The following is a 20,650-nucleotide window of genomic DNA, read 5'->3' as shown; positions in this document are numbered from 1 at the left end:
CAAAGCTTGCCCAATTGGTCCCCATTGAAATCGCAAGATTCCGTTTGCCTTCCCGAAAGGAAATTTCATTTCCTTTCGGGAAGGCAAACGGAATCTTGCGAGCCCTTCAAAGGAAGGCTTTCAAACACTTGAGAAAGGAGATATCATCAAAAGAAATGCAGTTGAAAATAAGGCCAAACAAATGGAAAATCGGGAGATATAGTTACAACAAGAAAGTGGTCTGGGCAGAAATGAGGTGCAGTGCAAAGGACCAAAAGAGGCCAAAAGTAACCTCACAGCTGTTGCAAAAGCAGGGGAAAAATCAAAGAAGTAGGCTCTACTTGAATGGGAAGAAATAAGGGACAGAAAATTGGGACTACAAAAAAAAAAAAAAAAAAAAATTCGTGGCCAAAGCAAAAGAGATCAAAAGGCATGGCATGTCATCCAGTGCAGGGACATGCAGCACATACACCAAGGCTTGCCTAAATTGATCCTCCGCGAAGCCAGAAATACAAAAGAAGGACTTAGAACCACTCTGGAATAGAGATACCAGCAAAGGAAATGAAATTGAAGAAAAAAAAAAAAAAGAAATTGGGAAATTTTGTGACTTCAAGAAAGTGGTCTGGGCAGAAATGAGGTGCAGTGCAAAGGATCAAAAGAGGCCAAAAGTAACCTCACAGCTGTTGCAAAAGCAGGGGAAAAATCAAAGAAGTAGGCACTACTTGAATGGGAAGAAATGAGGGACATGGCATGGACACTTAAAAATAAAAAGAAAAACATTAAAAAATCTTTGCCAGAGCAAAAGCCATCAAAAGGCATGGCACGCCATCCAGTGCAGGGACTTGCACCAAAGCTTGCCCAATTGGTCCCCATTGAAATCGCAAGATTCCGTTTGCCTTCCTGAAAGGAAATGAAATTTCCTTTCGGGAAGGCAAACGGAATCTTGCGAGCCCTTCAAAGGAAGGCTTTCAAACACTTGAGAAAGGAGATATCATCAAAAGAAATGCAGTTGAAAAAAAGGCCAAACAAATGGAAAATCGGGAGATATAGTTAGTACAAGAAGGTGGCCTGGGTTGAAATGAGGTGCAGTGCAAAGGACCAAAAGAGGCCAAAAGTAACCTCACAGCTGTTGCAAAAGCAGGGGAAAAATCAAAGAAATAGGCACTACTTGGATGGGAAGAAATGAGGGACATGGCATTGATACTTCATTTAAAAAAATTAAAAAGCAAAATTCGTGGCCAAAGCAAAAGAGATCAAAAGGCATGGCATGTCATCCAGTGCAGGGACATGCAGCACATACACCAAGGCTTGCCTAAATTGATCCTCCGCGAAGCCAGAAATACAAAAGAAGGACTTAGAACCACTCTGGAATAGAGATACCAGCAAAGGAAATGAAATTGAAGGAAAAAAAAAAAGAAATTGGGAATTTTGTGACTTCAAGAAAGTGGTCTGGGCAGAAATGAGATGCAGTGCAAAGGACCAAAAGAGGCCAAAAGTAACCTCACAGCTGTTGCAAAAGCAGGGGAAAAATCAAAGAAGTAGGCACTACTTGAATGGGAAGAAATAAGGGACAAGAAATTGGGACTACAAAAAAAAAAAAAAAAAAAAACAATTCGTGGCCAAAGCAAAAGAGATCAAAAGGCATGGCATGTCATCCAGTGCAGGGACATGCAGCACATACACCAAGGCTTGCCTAAATTGATCCTCCGCGAAGCCAGAAATACAAAAGAAGGACTTAGAACCATTCTGGAAAAGAGATACCAGCAAAGGAAATAAAATTGAAGAAAAAAAAAAAAAAATTGGGAAATTTGGTGACTTCAAGGAAGTGGTCTGGGCAGAAATGAGGTGCAGTGCAAAGGACCAAAAGAGGCCAAAAGTAACCTCACAGCTGTTGCAAAAGCAGGGGAAAAATCAAAGAAGTAGGCACTACTTGGATGGGAAGAAATGAGGGACATGGCATTGATGCTTCATTTAAAAAAATTAAAAAGCAAAATTCGTGGCCAAAGCAAAAGAGATCAAAAGGCATGGCATGTCATCCAGTGCAGGGACATGCAGCACATACACCAAGGCTTGCATAAATTGATCCTCCGCGAAGCCAGAAATACAAAAGAAGGACTTAGAACCATTCTGGAAAAGAGATACCAGCAAAGGAAATGAAATTGAAGAAAAAAAAAAAAGAAATTGGGAAATTTTGTGACTTCAAGAAAGTGGTCTGGGCAGAAATGAGGTGCAGTGCAAAGGACCAAAAGAGGCTAAAAGTAACCTCACAGCCGTTGCAAAAGCAGGGGAAAAATCAAAGAAGTAGGCACTACTTGAATGGGAAGAAAAAAGGGACAAGAAATTGAGACTACAAAATAAGAAAAAAAAAAAAAATTCGTGGCCAAAGCAAAAGAGATCAAAAGGCATGGCATGTCATCCAGTGCAGGGACATGCAGCACATACACCAAGGCTTGCCTAAATTGATCCTCCGCGAAGCCAGAAATACAAAAGAAGGACCTACAAACACTCTGGAATAGAGGTATCAGCAAAAGAAATGAAATTGAAAATAAAAAAAAAAACAAATTGGGAAATTTTGTGACTTCAAGGAAGTGGTCTGGGCAGAAATGAGGTGCAGTGCAAAGGACCAAAAGAGGCTAAAAGTAACCTCACAGCCGTTGCAAAAGCAGGGGAAAAACCAAGGATGCAGGCACAACTTGAATGGGAAGAAATGAGGGACATGGCATGGACACTTAAAAATAAAAAGAAAAACATTAAAAAATCTTTGCCAGAGCAAAAGCCATCAAAAGGCATGGCATGCCATCCAGTGCAGGGACTTGCACCAAAGCTTGCCCAATTGGTCCCCATTGAAATCGCAAGATTCCGTTTGCCTTCCCGAAAGGAAATGAAATTTCCTTTCGGGAAGGCAAACGGAATCTTGCGAGCCCTTCAAAGGAAGGCTTTCAAACACTTGAGAAAGGAGATATCATCAAAAGAAATGCAGTTGAAAAAAAGGCCAAAAAAATGGAAAATCGGGAGATATTGTTACAACAAGAAAGTGGTCTGGGCGGAAATGAGGTGCAGTGCAAAGGACCAAAAGAGGCCAAAAGTAACCTCACAGCTGTTGCAAAAGCAGGGGAAAAATCAAAGAAATAGGCACTACTTGGATGGGAAGAAATGAGGGACATGGCATTGATACTTCATTTAAAAAAATTAAAAAGCAAAATTCGTGGCCAAAGCAAAAGAGATCAAAAGGCATGGCATGTCATCCAGTGCAGGGACATGCAGCACATACACCAAGGCTTGCATAAATTGATCCTCCGCGAAGCCAGAAATACAAAAGAAGGACTTAGAACCACTCTGGAATAGAGATACCAGCAAAGGAAATGAAATTGAAAATAAAAAAAAAAAAAATTGGGAAATTTTGTGACTTCAAGTAAGTGGTCTGGGCAGAAATGAGGTGCAGTGCAAAGGACCAAAAGAGGCCAAAAGTAACCTCACAGCTGTTGCAAAAGCAGGGGAAAAATCAAAGAAGTAGGCACTACTTGGATGGGAAGAAATGAGGGACATGGCATGGACACTTAAAAATAAAAAGAAAAACATTAAAAAATCTTTGCCAGAGCAAAAGCCATCAAAAGGCATGGCATGTCATCCAGTGCAGGGACATGCAGCACATACACCAAGGCTTGCCTAAATTGATCCTCCGCGAAGCCAGAAATACAAAAGAAGGACTTAGAACCATTCTGGAAAAGAGATACCAGCAAAGGAAATAAAATTGAAGAAAAAAAAAAAAAAATTGGAAAATTTGGTGACTTCAAGAAAGTGGTCTGGGCAGAAATGAGGTGCAGTGCAAAGGACCAAAAGAGGCCAAAAGTAACCTCACAGCTGTTGCAAAAGCAGGGGAAAAACCAAGGATGCAGGCACTACTTGGATGGGAAGAAATGAGGGACATGGCATGGACACTTAAAAATAAAAAGAAAAACATTAAAAAATCTTTGCCAGAGCAAAAGCCATCAAAAGGCATGGCATGCCATCCAGTGCAGGGACTTGCACCAAAGCTTGCCCAATTGGTCCCCATTGAAATCGCAAGATTCCGTTTGCCTTCCCGAAAGGAAATGAAATTTCCTTTCGGGAAGGCAAACGGAATCTTGCGAGCCCTTCAAAGGAAGACTTTCAAACACTTGAGAAAGGAGATATCATCAAAAGAAATGCAGTTGAAAAAAAGGCCAAACAAATGGAAAATCGGGAGATATAGTTACAACAAGAAAGTGGTCTGGGGGGAAATGAGGTGCAGTGCAAAGGACCAAAAGAGGCCAAAAGTAACCTCACAGCCGTTGCAAAAGCAGGGGAAAAATCAAAGAAGTAGGCACTACTTGAATGGGAAGAAATAAGGGACAAGAAATTGAGACTACAAAAAAAGAAAAAAAAAAAAAATTCATGGCCAAAGCAAAAGAGATCAAAAGGCATGGCATGTCATCCAGTGCAAGGACATGCAGCACATACACCAAGGCTTGCCTAAATTGATCCTCCGCGAAGCCAGAAATACAAAAGAAGGACCTACAAACACTCTGGAATAGAGATACCAGCAAAGGAAATGAAATTGAAGGAAAAAAAAAAAGAAATTGGGAATTTTGTGACTTCAAGAAAGTGGTCTGGGCAGAAATGAGGTGCAGTGCAAAGGACCAAAAGAGGCCAAAAGTAACCTCACAGCTGTTGCAAAAGCAGGGGAAAAATCAAAGAAGTAGGCACTACTTGAATGGGAAGAAAAAAGGGACAAGAAATTGAGACTACAAAATAGGAAAAAAAAAAAAAATTCGTGGCCAAAGCAAAAGAGATCAAAAGGCATGGCATGTCATCCAGTGCAGGGACATGCAGCACATACACCAAGGCTTGCTTAAATTGATCTTCCTTGAAGCCAGAAATACAAAAGAAGGGCTTAGAACCATTCTGGAATAGAGATACCAGCAAAGGACATGAAATTGAAAATAAAAAACAAAACAAATTGGGAAATTTTGTGACTTCAAGGAAGTGGTCTGGGCAGAAATGAGGTGCAGTGCAAAGGACAAAAAGAGGCCAAAAGTAACCTCACAGCTGTTGCGAAAGCAGGGGAAAAAACAAGGATGCAGGCACTACTTGAATGGGAAGAAATGAGGGACATGGCATGGACACTTAAAAATAAAAAGAAAAACATTAAAAAATCTTTGCCAGAGCAAAAGCCATCAAAAGGCATGGCATGCCATCCAGTGCAGGGACTTGCACCAAAGCTTGCCCAATTGGTCCCCATTGAAATCGCAAGATTCCGTTTGCCTTCCCGAAAGGAAATGAAGTTTCCTTTCGGGAAGGCAAACGGAATCTTGCGAGCCCTTCAAAGGAAGGCTTTCAAACACTTGAGAAAGGAGATATCTTCAAAAGAAATGCAGTTGAAAAAAAGGCCAAACAAATGGAAAATCGGGAGATATAGTTACAACAAGAAAGTGGTCTGGGCAGAAATGAGGTGCAGTGCAAAGGACCAAAAGAGGCCAAAAGTAACCTCACAGCTGTTGCAAAAGCAGGGGAAAAATCAAAGAAGTAGGCACTACTTGAATGGGAAGAAATAAGGGACAGAAAATTGGGACTACAAAAAAAAAAAAAAAAAAAAAAATTCGTGGCCAAAGCAAAAGAGATCAAAAGGCATGGCATGTCATCCAGTGCAGGGACATGCAGCACATACACCAAGGCTTGCATAAATTGATCCTCCGCGAAGCCAGAAATACAAAAGAAGGACCTACAAACACTCTGGAATAGAGGTACCAGCAAAGGAAATGAAATTGAAAATAAAAAAAAAAACAAATTGGGAAATTTTGTGACTTCAAGTAAGTGGTCTGGGCAGAAATGAGGTGCAGTGCAAAGGACCAAAAGAGGCCAAAAGTAACCTCACAGTCGTTGCAAAAGCAGGGGAAAAACGAAGGATGCAGGCACTACTTGAATGGGAAGAAATGAGGGACATGGCATGGACACTTAAAAATAAAAAGAAAAACATTAAAAAATCTTTGCCAGAGCAAAAGCCATCAAAAGGCATGGCATGCCATCCAGTGCAGGGACTTGCACCAAAGCTTGCCCAATTGGTCCCCATTGAAATCGCAAGATTCCGTTCGCCTTCCCGAAAGGAAATGAAATTTCCTTTCGGGAAGGCGAACGGAATCTTGCGAGCCCTTCAAAGGAAGGCTTTCAAACACTTGAGAAAGGAGATATCATCAAAAGAAATGCAGTTGAAAAAAAGGCCAAACAAATGGAAAATCGGGAGATATAGTTACAACAAGAAAGTGGTCTGGGCGGAAATGAGGTGCAGTGCAAAGGACCAAAAGAGGCCAAAAGTAACCTCACAGCCGTTGCAAAAGCAGGGGAAAAATCAAAGAAGTAGGCACTACTTGAATGGGAAGAAATAAGGGACAAGAAATTGGGACTACAAAAAAAAAAAAAAAAAAACAAATTCGTGGCCAAAGCAAAAGAGATCAAAAGGCATGGCATGTCATCCAGTGCAGGGACATGCGGCACATACACCAAGGCTTGCTTAAATTGATCTTCCTTGAAGCCAGAATTACAAAAGTAGGGCTTAGAACCATTCTGGAATAGAGATCACAGCAAAGGAAATGAAATTGAAGAAAAAAAAAAAAGAAATTGGGAAATTTTGTGACTTCAAGAAAGTGGTCTGGGCAGAAATGAGGTGCAGTGCAAAGGACCAAAAGAGGCCAAAAGTAACCTCACAGCCGTTGCAAAAGCAGGGGAAAAACCAAGGATGCAGGCACTACTTGAATGGGAAGAAATGAGGGACATGGCATGGACACTTAAAAATAAAAAGAAAAACATTAAAAAATCTTTGCCAGAGCAAAAGCCATCAAAAGGCATGGCATGCCATCCAGTGCAGGGACTTGCACCAAAGCTTGCCCAATTGGTCCCCATTGAAATCGCAAGATTCCGTTTGCCTTCCCGAAAGGAAATGAAATTTCCTTTCGGGAAGGCAAACGGAATCTTGCGAGCCCTTCAAAGGAAGGCTTTCAAACACTTGAGAAAGGAGATATCTTCAAAAGAAATGCAGTTGAAAAAAAGGCCAAAAAAATGGAAAATCGGGAGATATAGTTACTACAAGAAGGTGGTCTGGGTGGAAATGAGGTGCAGTGCAAAGGACCAAAAGAGGCCAAAAGTAACCTCACAGCCGTTGCAAAAGCAGGGGAAAAATCAAAGAAGTAGGCACTACTTGAATGGGAAGAAATAAGGGACAAGAAATTGAGACTACAAAAAAAGAAAAAAAAAAAAATTCGTGGCCAAAGCAAAAGAGATCAAAAGGCATGGCATGTCATCCAGTGCAGGGACATGCAGCACATACACCAAGGCTTGCCTAAATTGATCCTCCGCGAAGCCAGAAATACAAAAGAAGGACTTAGAACCACTCTGGAATAGAGATACCAGCAAAGGAAATGAAATTGAAGAAAAAAAAAAAAAAGAAATTGGGAAATTTTGTGACTTCAAGAAAGTGGTCCGGGCAGAAATGAGGTGCAGTGCAAAGGATCAAAAGAGGCCAAAAGTAACCTCACAGCTGTTGCAAAAGCAGGGGAAAAATCAAAGAAGTAGGCACTACTTGGATGGGAAGAAATGAGGGACATGGCATGGACACTTAAAAATAAAAAGAAAAACATTAAAAAATCTTTGCCAGAGCAAAAGCCATCAAAAGGCATGGCATGCCATCCAGTGCAGGGACTTGCACCAAAGCTTGCCCAATTGGTCCCCATTGAAATCGCAAGATTCCGTTTGCCTTCCCGAAAGGAAATGAAATTTCCTTTCGGGAAGGCAAACGGAATCTTGCGAGCCCTTCAAAGGAAGGCTTTCAAACACTTGAGAAAGGAGATATCATCAAAAGAAATGCAGTTGAAAAAAAGGCCAAACAAATGGAAAATCAGGAGATATAGTTACAACAAGAAAGTGGTCTGGGTTGAAATGAGGTGCAGTGCAAAGGGCCAAAAGAGGCCAAAAGTAACCTCACAGCCGTTGCAAAAGCAGGGGAAAAATCAAAGAAGTAGGCACTACTTGAATGGGAAGAAATAAGGGACAAGAAATTGAGACTACAAAAAAAGAAAAAAAAAAAAAAATTCGTGGCCAAAGCAAAAGAGATCAAAAGGCATGGCATGTCATCCAGTGCAGGGACATGCGGCACATACACCAAGGCTTGCTTAAATTGATCTTCCTTGAAGCCAGAAATACAAAAGAAGGGCTTAGAACCATTCTGGAATAGAGATACCAGCAAAGGAAATGAAATTGAAGAAAAAAAAAAAAAAGAAATTGGGAAATTTTGTGATTTCAAGAAAGTGGTCTGGGCAGAAATGAGGTGCAGTGCAAAGGACCAAAAGAGGCCAAAAGTAACCTCACAGCTGTTGCAAAAGCAGGGGAAAAATCAAAGAAGTAGGCACTACTTGGATGAGAAGAAATGAGGGACATGGCATTGATGCTTCATTTAAAAAAATTAAAAAGCAAAATTCGTGGCCAAAGCAAAAGAGATCAAAAGGCATGGCATGTCATCCAGTGCAGGGACATGCAGCACATACACCAAGGCTTGCCTAAATTGATCCTCCGCGAAGCCAGAAATACAAAAGAAGGACTTAGAACCACTCTGGAATAGAGATACCAGCAAAGGAAATGAAATTGAAGAAAAAAAAAAAAAAGAAATTGGGAAATTTTGTGACTTCAAGAAAGTGGTCTGGGCAGAAATGAGGTGCAGTGCAAAGGATCAAAAGAGGCCAAAAGTAACCTCACAGCTGTTGCAAAAGCAGGGGAAAAATCAAAGAAGTAGGCACTACTTGGATGGGAAGAAATGAGGGACATGGCATGGACACCTAAAAAAAAAAAGAAAAACATTAAAAAATCTCTGCCAGAGCAAAAGCCATCAAAAGGCATGGCATGCCATCCAGTGCAGGGACTTGCACCAAAGCATGCCCAATTGGTCCCCATTGAAATCGCAAGATTCCGTTTGCCTTCCCGAAAGGAAATGAAATTTCCTTTCGGGAAGGCAAACGGAATCTTGCGAGCCCTTCAAAGGAAGGCTTTCAAACACTTGAGAAAGGAGATATCATCAAAAGAAATGCAGTTGAAAAAAAGGCCAAACAAATGGAAAATCGGGATATATAGTTACAAAAAGAAACTGGTCTGGGTGGAAATGAGGTGCAGTGCAAAGGACCAAAAGAGGCCAAAAGTAACCTCACAGCCGTTGCAAAAGCAGGGGAAAAATCAAAGAAGTAGGCACTACTTGAATGGGAAGAAATAAGGGACAAGAAATTGAGACTAAAGAAAAAGAAAAAAAAAAAACAATTCGTGGCCAAAGCAAAAGAGATCAAAAGGCATGGCATGTCATCCAGTGCAGGGACATGCAGCACATACACCAAGGCTTGCCTAAATTGATCCTCCGCGAAGCCAGAAATACAAAAGAAGGACTTAGAACCACTCTGGAATAGAGATACCAGCAAAGGAAATGAAATTGAAGAAAAAAAAAAAAAAGAAATTGGGAAATTTTGTGACTTCAAGAAAGTGGTCTGGGCAGAAATGAGGTGCAGTGCAAAGGATCAAAAGAGGCCAAAAGTAACCTCACAGCTGTTGCAAAAGCAGGGGAAAAATCAAAGAAGTAGGCACTACTTGGATGGGAAGAAATGAGGGACATGGCATGGACACTTAAAAATAAAAAGAAAAACATTAAAAAATCTTTGCCAGAGCAAAAGCCATCAAAAGGCATATCATGCTATCCAGTGCAGGGACTTGCACCAAAGCTTTCCCAATTGGTCCCCATTGAAATCGCAAGATTCCGTTTGCCTTCCCGAAAGGAAATGAAATTTCCTTTCGGGAAGGCAAACGGAATCTTGCGAGCCCTTCAAAGGAAGGCTTTCAAACACTTGAGAAAGGAGATATCATCAAAAGAAATGCAGTTGAAAAAAAGGCCAAACAAATGGAAAATCGGGAGATATAGTTACTACAAGAAGGTGGTCTGGGTGGAAATGAGGTGCAGTGCAAAGGACCAAAAGAGGCCAAAAGTAACCTCACAGCTGTTGCAAAAGCAGGGGAAAAATCAAAGAAGCAGGCACTACTTGGATGGGAAGAAATGAGGGACAAGAAATTGAGACTACAAATAAAGAAAAAAAAAAAAAATTTGTGGCCAAAGCAAAAGAGATCAAAAGGCATGGCATGTCATCCAGTGCAGGGACATGCAGCACATACACCAAGGCTTGCCTAAATTGATCCTCCGCGAAGCCAGAAATACAAAAGAAGGACTTAGAACCACTCTGGAATAGAGATACCAGCAAAGGAAATGAAATTGAAGAAAAAAAAAAAAAAAAGAAATTGGGAAATTTTGTGATTTCAAGAAAGTGGTCTGGGCAGAAATGAGGTGCAGTGCAAAGGACCAAAAGAGGCCAAAAGTAACCTCACAGCTGTTGCAAAAGCAGGGGAAAAATCAAAGAAGCAGGCACTACTTGGATGGGAAGAAATGAGGGACATGGCATTGATGCTTCATTTAAAAAAATTAAAAAGCAAAATTCGTGGCCAAAGCAAAAGAGATCAAAAGGCATGGCATGTCATCCAGTGCAGGGACATGCAGCACATACACCAAGGCTTGCCTAAATTGATCCTCCGCGAAGCCAGAAATACAAAAGAAGGACTTAGAACCACTCTGGAATAGAGATACCAGCAAAGGAAATGAAATTGAAGAAAAAAAAAAAAAAGAAATTGGGAAATTTTGTGACTTCAAGAAAGTGGTCTGGGCAGAAATGAGGTGCAGTGCAAAGGATCAAAAGAGGCCAAAATTAACCTCACAGCTGTTGCAAAAGCAGGGGAAAAATCAAAGAAGTAGGCACTACTTGGATGGGAAGAAATGAGGGACATGGCATGGACACTTAAAAATAAAAAGAAAAACATTAAAAAATCTTTGCCAGAGCAAAAGCCATCAAAAGGCATATCATGCTATCCAGTGCAGGGACTTGCACCAAAGCTTTCCCAATTGGTCCCCATTGAAATCGCAAGATTCCGTTTGCCTTCCCGAAAGGAAATGAAATTTCCTTTCGGGAAGGCAAACGGAATCTTGCGAGCCCTTCAAAGGAAGGCTTTCAAACACTTGAGAAAGGAGATATCATCAAAAGAAATGCAGTTGAAAAAAAGGCCAAACAAATGGAAAATCGGGAGATATAGTTACTACAAGAAGGTGGTCTGGGTGGAAATGAGGTGCAGTGCAAAGGACCAAAAGAGGCCAAAAGTAACCTCACAGCTGTTGCAAAAGCAGGGGAAAAATCAAAGAAGCAGGCACTACTTGGATGGGAAGAAATGAGGGACAAGAAATTGAGACTACAAATAAAGAAAAAAAAAAAAAATTTGTGGCCAAAGCAAAAGAGATCAAAAGGCATGGCATGTCATCCAGTGCAGGGACATGCAGCACATACACCAAGGCTTGCCTAAATTGATCCTCCGCGAAGCCAGAAATACAAAAGAAGGACTTAGAACCACTCTGGAATAGAGATACCAGCAAAGGAAATGAAATTGAAGAAAAAAAAAAAAAAAAGAAATTGGGAAATTTTGTGATTTCAAGAAAGTGGTCTGGGCAGAAATGAGGTGCAGTGCAAAGGACCAAAAGAGGCCAAAAGTAACCTCACAGCTGTTGCAAAAGCAGGGGAAAAATCAAAGAAGTAGGCACTACTTGGATGGGAAGAAATGAGGGACATGGCATTGATGCTTCATTTAAAAAAATTAAAAAGCAAAATTCGTGGCCAAAGCAAAAGAGATCAAAAGGCATGGCATGTCATCCAGTGCAGGGACATGCAGCACATACACCAAGGCTTGCCTAAATTGATCCTCCGCGAAGCCAGAAATACAAAAGAAGGACTTAGAACCACTCTGGAATAGAGATACCAGCAAAGGAAATGAAATTGAAGAAAAAAAAAAAAAAAGAAATTGGGAAATTTTGTGACTTCAAGAAAGTGGTCTGGGCAGAAATGAGGTGCAGTGCAAAGGACCAAAAGAGGCCAAAAGTAACCTCACAGCCGTTGCATAAGCAGGGGAAAAATCAAAGAAGTAGGCACTACTTGGATGGGAAGAAATGAGGGACATGGCATGGACACTTAAAAATAAAAAGAAAAACATTAAAAAATCTTTGCCAGAGCAAAAGCCATCAAAAGGCATGGCACGCCATCCAGTGCAGGGACTTGCACCAAAGCTTGCCCAATTGGTCCCCATTGAAATCGCAAGATTCCGTTTGCCTTCCCGAAAGGAAATGAAATTTCCTTTCGGGAAGGCAAACGGAATCTTGCGAGCCCTTCAAAGGAAGGCTTTCAAACACTTGAGAAAGGAGATATCATCAAAAGAAATGCAGTTGAAAATAAGGCCAAACAAATGGAAAATCGGGAGATATAGTTACAACAAGAAAGTGGTCTGGGCGGAAATGAGGTGCAGTGCAAAGGAACAAAAGAGGCCAAAAGTAACCTCACAGCCGTTGCAAAAGCAGGGGAAAAATCAAAGAAGTAGGCACTACTTGAATGGGAAGAAATAAGGGACAAGAAATTGAGACTACAAAAAAAGAAAAAAAAAAAAAATTCGTGGCCAAAGCAAAAGAGATCAAAAGGCATGGCATGTCATCCAGTGCAGGGACATGCAGCACATACACCAAGGCTTGCCTAAATTGATCCTTCTTGAAGCCAGAAATACAAAAGAAGGACCTACAAACACTCTGGAATAGAGGTATCAGCAAAAGAAATGAAATTGAAAATAAAAAAAAAAACAAATTGGGAAATTTTGTGACTTCAAGGAAGTGGTCTGGGCAGAAATGAGGTGCAGTGCAAAGGACCAAAAGAGGCTAAAAGTAACCTCACAGCCGTTGCAAAAGCAGGGGAAAAACCAAGGATGCAGGCACTACTTGAATGGGAAGAAATGAGGGACATGGCATGGACACTTAAAAATAAAAAGAAAAACATTAAAAAATCTTTGCCAGAGCAAAAGCCATCAAAAGGCATGGCATGCCATCCAGTGCAGGGACTTGCACCAAAGCTTGCCCAATTGGTCCCCATTGAAATCGCAAGATTCCGTTTGCCTTCCCGAAAGGAAATGAAGTTTCCTTTCGGGAAGGCAAACGGAATCTTGCGAGCCCTTCAAAGGAAGGCTTTCAAACACTTGAGAAAGGAGATATCTTCAAAAGAAATGCAGTTGAAAAAAAGGCCAAACAAATGGAAAATCGGGAGATATAGTTACAACAAGAAAGTGGTCTGGGCAGAAATGAGGTGCAGTGCAAAGGACCAAAAGAGGCCAAAAGTAACCTCACAGCTGTTGCAAAAGCAGGGGAAAAATCAAAGAAGTAGGCACTACTTGAATGGGAAGAAATAAGGGACAGAAAATTGGGACTACAAAAAAAAAAAAAAAAAAAAAAATTCGTGGCCAAAGCAAAAGAGATCAAAAGGCATGGCATGTCATCCAGTGCAGGGACATGCAGCACATACACCAAGGCTTGCATAAATTGATCCTCCGCGAAGCCAGAAATACAAAAGAAGGACCTACAAACACTCTGGAATAGAGGTACCAGCAAAGGAAATGAAATTGAAAATAAAAAACAAAACAAATTGGGAAATTTTGTGACTTCAAGTAAGTGGTCTGGGCGGAAATGAGGTGCAGTGCAAAGGACCAAAAGAGGCCAAAAGTAACCTCACAGCCGTTGCAAAAGCAGGGGAAAAATCAAAGAAGTAGGCACTACTTGAATGGGAAGAAATAAGGGACAAGAAATTGGGACTACAAAAAAAAAAAAAAAAAAAAAATTCGTGGCCAAAGCAAAAGAGATCAAAAGGCATGGCATGTCATCCAGTGCAGGGACATGCAGCACATACACCAAGGCTTGCTTAAATTGATCTTCCTTGAAGCCAGAATTACAAAAGTAGGGCTTAGAACCATTCAGGAATTGAGATCACAGCAAAGGAAATGAAATTGAAGAAAAAAAAAAAAGAAATTGGGAAATTTTGTGACTTCAAGAAAGTGGTCTGGGCAGAAATGAGGTGCAGTGCAAAGGACCAAAAGAGGCCAAAAGTAACCTCACAGCCGTTGCAAAAGCAGGGGAAAAACCAAGGATGCAGGCACTACTTGAATGGGAAGCAATGAGGGACATGGCATGGACACTTAAAAATAAAAAGAAAAACATTAAAAAATCTTTGCCAGAGCAAAAGCCATCAAAAGGCATGGCATGCCATCCAGTGCAGGGACTTGCACCAAAGCTTGCCCAATTGGTCCCCATTGAAATCGCAAGATTCCGTTTGCCTTCCCGAAAGGAAATGAAATTTCCTTTCGGGAAGGCAAACGGAATCTTGCGAGCCCTTCAAAGGAAGGCTTTCAAACACTTGAGAAAGGAGATATCTTCAAAAGAAATGCAGTTGAAAAAAAGGCCAAAAAAATGGAAAATCGGGAGATATAGTTACTACAAGAAGGTGGTCTGGGTGGAAATGAGGTGCAGTGCAAAGGACCAAAAGAGGCCAAAAGTAACCTCACAGCCGTTGCAAAAGCAGGGGAAAAATCAAAGAAGTAGGCACTACTTGAATGGGAAGAAATAAGGGACAAGAAATTGAGACTACAAAAAAAGAAAAAAAAAAAAAAATTCGTGGCCAAAGCAAAAGAGATCAAAAGGCATGGCATGTCATCCAGTGCAGGGACATGCAGCACATACACCAAGGCTTGCCTAAATTGATCCTCCGCGAAGCCAGAAATACAAAAGAAGGACTTAGAACCATTCTGGAAAAGAGATACCAGCAAAGGAAATGAAATTGAAGAAAAAAAAACAAAACAAATTGGGAAATTTTGTGACTTCAAGGAAGTGGTCTGGGCAGAAATGAGGTGCAGTGCAAAGGACAAAAAGAGGCCAAAAGTAACCTCACAGCTGTTGCGATAACAGGGGAAAAAACAAGGATGCAGGCACTACTTGAATGGGAAGAAATAAGGGACAAGAAATTGAGACTACAAAAAAAGAAAAAAAAAAAAAATTCGTGGCCAAAGCAAAAGAGATCAAAAGGCATGGCATGTCATCCAGTGCAGGGACATGCAGCACATACACCAAGGCTTGCCTAAATTGATCCTCCGCGAAGCCAGAAATACAAAAGAAGGACTTAGAACCACTCTGGAATAGAGATACCAGCAAAGGAAATGAAATTGAAGAAAAAAAAAAAAAGAAATTGGGAATTTTGTGATTTCAAGAAAGTGGTCTGGGCAGAAATGAGGTGCAGTGCAAAGGACCAAAAGAGGCCAAAAGTAACCTCACAGCTGTTGCAAAAGCAGGGGAAAAATCAAAGAAGTAGGCACTACTTGGATGGGAAGAAATGAGGGACATGGCATTGATACTTCATTTAAAAAAATTAAAAAGCAAAATTCGTGGCCAAAGCAAAAGAGATCAAAAGGCATGGCATGTCATCCAGTGCAGGGACATGCAGCACATACACCAAGGCTTGCATAAATTGATTCTCCGCGAAGCCAGAAATACAAAAGAAGGACTTAGAACCATTCTGGAAAAGAGATACCAGCAAAGGAAATGAAATTGAAGAAAAAAAAAAAAAAGAAATTGGGAAATTTTGTGACTTCAAGAAAGTGGTCCGGGCAGAAATGAGGTGCAGTGCAAAGGATCAAAAGAGGCCAAAAGTAACCTCACAGCTGTTGCAAAAGCAGGGGAAAAATCAAAGAAGTAGGCACTACTTGGATGGGAAGAAATGAGGGACATGGCATGGACACTTAAAAATAAAAAGAAAAACATTAAAAAATCTTTGCCAGAGCAAAAGCCATCAAAAGGCATGGCATGCCATCCAGTGCAGGGACTTGCACCAAAGCTTGCCCAATTGGTCCCCATTGAAATCGCAAGATTCCGTTTGCCTTCCCGAAAGGAAATGAAATTTCCTTTCGGGAAGGCAAACGGAATCTTGCGAGCCCTTCAAAGGAAGGCTTTCAAACACTTGAGAAAGGAGATATCATCAAAAGAAATGCAGTTGAAAAAAAGGCCAAACAATTGGAAAATCAGGAGATATAGTTACAACAAGAAAGTGGTCTGGGTTGAAATGAGGTGCAGTGCAAAGGGCCAAAAGAGGCCAAAAGTAACCTCACAGCCGTTGCAAAAGCAGGGGAAAAATCAAAGAAGTAGGCACTACTTGAATGGGAAGAAATAAGGGACAAGAAATTGAGACTACAAAAAAAGAAAAAAAAAAAAAAATTCGTGGCCAAAGCAAAAGAGATCAAAAGGCATGGCATGTCATCCAGTGCAGGGACATGCGGCACATACACCAAGGCTTGCTTAAATTGATCTTCCTTGAAGCCAGAAATACAAAAGAAGGGCTTAGAACCATTCTGGAATAGAGATACCAGCAAAGGAAATGAAATTGAAGAAAAAAAAAAAAAAGAAATTGGGAAATTTTGTGATTTCAAGAAAGTGGTCTGGGCAGAAATGAGGTGCAGTGCAAAGGACCAAAAGAGGCCAAAAGTAACCTCACAGCTGTTGCAAAAGCAGGGGAAAAATCAAAGAAGTAGGCACTACTTGGATGGGAAGAAATGAGGGACATGGCATTGATGCTTCATTTAAAATATTAAAAAGCAAAATTCGTGGCCAAAGCAAAAGAGATCAAAAGGCATGGCATGTCATCCAGTGCAGGGACATGCAGCACATACACCAAGGCTTGCCTAAATTGATCCTTCTTGAAGCCAGAAATACAAAAGAAGGACTTAGAACCACTCTGGAATAGAGATACCAGCAAAGGAAATGAAATTGAAGAAAAAAAAAAAAAAGAAATTGGGAAATTTTGTGACTTCAAGAAAGTGGTCTGGGCAGAAATGAGGTGCAGTGCAAAGGATCAAAAGAGGCCAAAAGTAACCTCACAGCTGTTGCAAAAGCAGGGGAAAAATCAAAGAAGTAGGCACTACTTGGATGGGAAGAAATGAGGGACATGGCATGGACACCTAAAAATAAAAAGAAAAACATTAAAAAATCTTTGCCAGAGCAAAAGCCATCAAAAGGCATGGCATGCCATCCAGTGCAGGGACTTGCACCAAAGCTTGCCCAATTGGTCCCCATTGAAATCGCAAGATTCCGTTTGCCTTCCCGAAAGGAAATGAAATTTCCTTTCGGGAAGGCAAACGGAATCTTGCGAGCCCTTCAAAGGAAGGCTTTCAAACACTTGAGAAAGGAGATATCATCAAAAGAAATGCAGTTGAAAAAAAGGCCAAACAAATGGAAAATCGGGATATATAGTTACAAAAAGAAACTGGTCTGGGTGGAAATGAGGTGCAGTGCAAAGGACCAAAAGAGGCCAAAAGTAACCTCACAGCCGTTGCAAAAGCAGGGGAAAAATCAAAGAAGTAGGCACTACTTGAATGGGAAGAAATAAGGGACAAGAAATTGAGACTAAAGAAAAAGAAAAAAAAAAAACAATTCGTGGCCAAAGCAAAAGAGATCAAAAGGCATGGCAGGTCATCCAGTGCAGGGACATGCAGCACATACACCAAGGCTTGCCTAAATTGATCCTCCGCGAAGCCAGAAATACAAAAGAAGGACTTAGAACCACTCTGGAATAGAGATACCAGCAAAGGAAATGAAATTGAAGAAAAAAAAAAAAAAGAAATTGGGAAATTTTGTGATTTCAAGAAAGTGGTCTGGGCAGAAATGAGGTGCAGTGCAAAGGATCAAAAGAGGCCAAAATTAACCTCACAGCTGTTGCAAAAGCAGGGGAAAAATCAAAGAAGTAGGCACTACTTGGATGGGAAGAAATGAGGGACATGGCATGGACACTTAAAAATAAAAAGAAAAACATTAAAAAATCTTTGCCAGAGCAAAAGCCATCAAAAGGCATATCATGCTATCCAGTGCAGGGACTTGCACCAAAGCTTTCCCAATTGGTCCCCATTGAAATCGCAAGATTCCGTTTGCCTTCCCGAAAGGAAATGAAATTTCCTTTCGGGAAGGCAAACGGAATCTTGCGAGCCCTTCAAAGGAAGGCTTTCAAACACTTGAGAAAGGAGATATCATCAAAAGAAATGCAGTTGAAAAAAAGGCCAAACAAATGGAAAATCGGGAGATATAGTTACTACAAGAAGGTGGTCTGGGTGGAAATGAGGTGCAGTGCAAAGGACCAAAAGAGGCCAAAAGTAACCTCACAGCTGTTGCAAAAGCAGGGGAAAAATCAAAGAAGCAGGCACTACTTGGATGGGAAGAAATGAGGGACAAGAAATTGAGACTACAAATAAAGAAAAAAAAAAAAAATTTGTGGCCAAAGCAAAAGAGATCAAAAGGCATGGCATGTCATCCAGTGCAGGGACATGCAGCACATACACCAAGGCTTGCCTAAATTGATCCTCCGCGAAGCCAGAAATACAAAAGAAGGACTTAGAACCACTCTGGAATAGAGATACCAGCAAAGGAAATGAAATTGAAGAAAAAAAAAAAAAAAAGAAATTGGGAAATTTTGTGATTTCAAGAAAGTGGTCTGGGCAGAAATGAGGTGCAGTGCAAAGGACCAAAAGAGGCCAAAAGTAACCTCACAGCTGTTGCAAAAGCAGGGGAAAAATCAAAGAAGTAGGCACTACTTGGATGGGAAGAAATGAGGGACATGGCATGGACACCTAAAAATAAAAAGAAAAACATTAAAAAATCTCTGCCAGAGCAAAAGCCATCAAAAGGCATGGCATGCCATCCAGTGCAGGGACTTGCACCAAAGCATGCCCAATTGGTCCCCATTGAAATCGCAAGATTCCGTTTGCCTTCCCGAAAGGAAATGAAATTTCCTTTCGGGAAGGCAAACGGAATCTTGCGAGCCCTTCAAAGGAAGGCTTTCAAACACTTGAGAAAGGAGATATCATCAAAAGAAATGCAGTTGAAAAAAAGGCCAAACAAATGGAAAATCGGGATATATAGTTACAAAAAGAAACTGGTCTGGGTGGAAATGAGGTGCAGTGCAAAGGACCAAAAGAGGCCAAAAGTAACCTCACAGCCGTTGCAAAAGCAGGGGAAAAATCAAAGAAGTAGGCACTACTTGAATGGGAAGAAATAAGGGACAAGAAATTGAGACTAAAGAAAAAGAAAAAAAAAAAACAATTCGTGGCCAAAGCAAAAGAGATCAAAAGGCATGGCATGTCATCCAGTGCAGGGACATGCAGCACATACACCAAGGCTTGCCTAAATTGATCCTCCGCGAAGCCAGAAATACAAAAGAAGGACTTAGAACCACTCTGGAATAGAGATACCAGCAAAGGAAATGAAATTGAAGAAAAAAAAAAAAAAGAAATTGGGAAATTTTGTGACTTCAAGAAAGTGGTCTGGGCAGAAATGAGGTGCAGTGCAAAGGATCAAAAGAGGCCAAAATTAACCTCACAGCTGTTGCAAAAGCAGGGGAAAAATCAAAGAAGTAGGCACTACTTGGATGGGAAGAAATGAGGGACATGGCATGGACACTTAAAAATAAAAAGAAAAACATTAAAAAATCTTTGCCAGAGCAAAAGCCATCAAAAGGCATATCATGCTATCCAGTGCAGGGACTTGCACCAAAGCTTTCCCAATTGGTCCCCATTGAAATCGCAAGATTCCGTTTGCCTTCCCGAAAGGAAATGAAATTTCCTTTCGGGAAGGCAAACGGAATCTTGCGAGCCCTTCAAAGGAAGGCTTTCAAACACTTGAGAAAGGAGATATCATCAAAAGAAATGCAGTTGAAAAAAAGGCCAAACAAATGGAAAATCGGGAGATATAGTTACTACAAGAAGGTGGTCTGGGTGGAAATGAGGTGCAGTGCAAAGGACCAAAAGAGGCCAAAAGTAACCTCACAGCTGTTGCAAAAGCAGGGGAAAAATCAAAGAAGCAGGCACTACTTGGATGGGAAGAAATGAGGGACAAGAAATTGAGACTACAAATAAAGAAAAAAAAAAAAAATTTGTGGCCAAAGCAAAAGAGATCAAAAGGCATGGCATGTCATCCAGTGCAGGGACATGCAGCACATACACCAAGGCTTGCCTAAATTGATCCTCCGCGAAGCCAGAAATACAAAAGAAGGACTTAGAACCACTCTGGAATAGAGATACCAGCAAAGGAAATGAAATTGAAGAAAAAAAAAAAAAAAAGAAATTGGGAAATTTTGTGATTTCAAGAAAGTGGTCTGGGCAGAAATGAGGTGCAGTGCAAAGGACCAAAAGAGGCCAAAAGTAACCTCACAGCTGTTGCAAAAGCAGGGGAAAAATCAAAGAAGTAGGCACTACTTGGATGGGAAGAAATGAGGGACATGGCATTGATGCTTCATTTAAAAAAATTAAAAAGCAAAATTCGTGGCCAAAGCAAAAGAGATCAAAAGGCATGGCATGTCATCCAGTGCAGGGACATGCAGCACATACACCAAGGCTTGCCTAAATTGATCCTCCGCGAAGCCAGAAATACAAAAGAAGGACTTAGAACCACTCTGGAATAGAGATACCAGCAAAGGAAATGAAATTGAAGAAAAAAAAAAAAAAAGAAATTGGGAAATTTTGTGACTTCAAGAAAGTGGTCTGGGCAGAAATGAGGTGCAGTGCAAAAGACCAAAAGAGGCCAAAAGAAACCTCACAGCCGTTGCAAAAGCAGGGGAAAAATCAAAGAAGTAGGCACTACTTGGATGGGAAGAAATGAGGGACATGGCATGGACACCTAAAAATAAAAAGAAAAACATTAAAAAAT

Source organism: Haemorhous mexicanus, chromosome 1, assembly GCF_027477595.1.
Source record: "Haemorhous mexicanus isolate bHaeMex1 chromosome 1, bHaeMex1.pri, whole genome shotgun sequence".
NCBI classification, from domain to species: domain Eukaryota; kingdom Metazoa; phylum Chordata; class Aves; order Passeriformes; family Fringillidae; genus Haemorhous; species Haemorhous mexicanus.
This window is presented reverse-complemented; position numbering follows the sequence as displayed.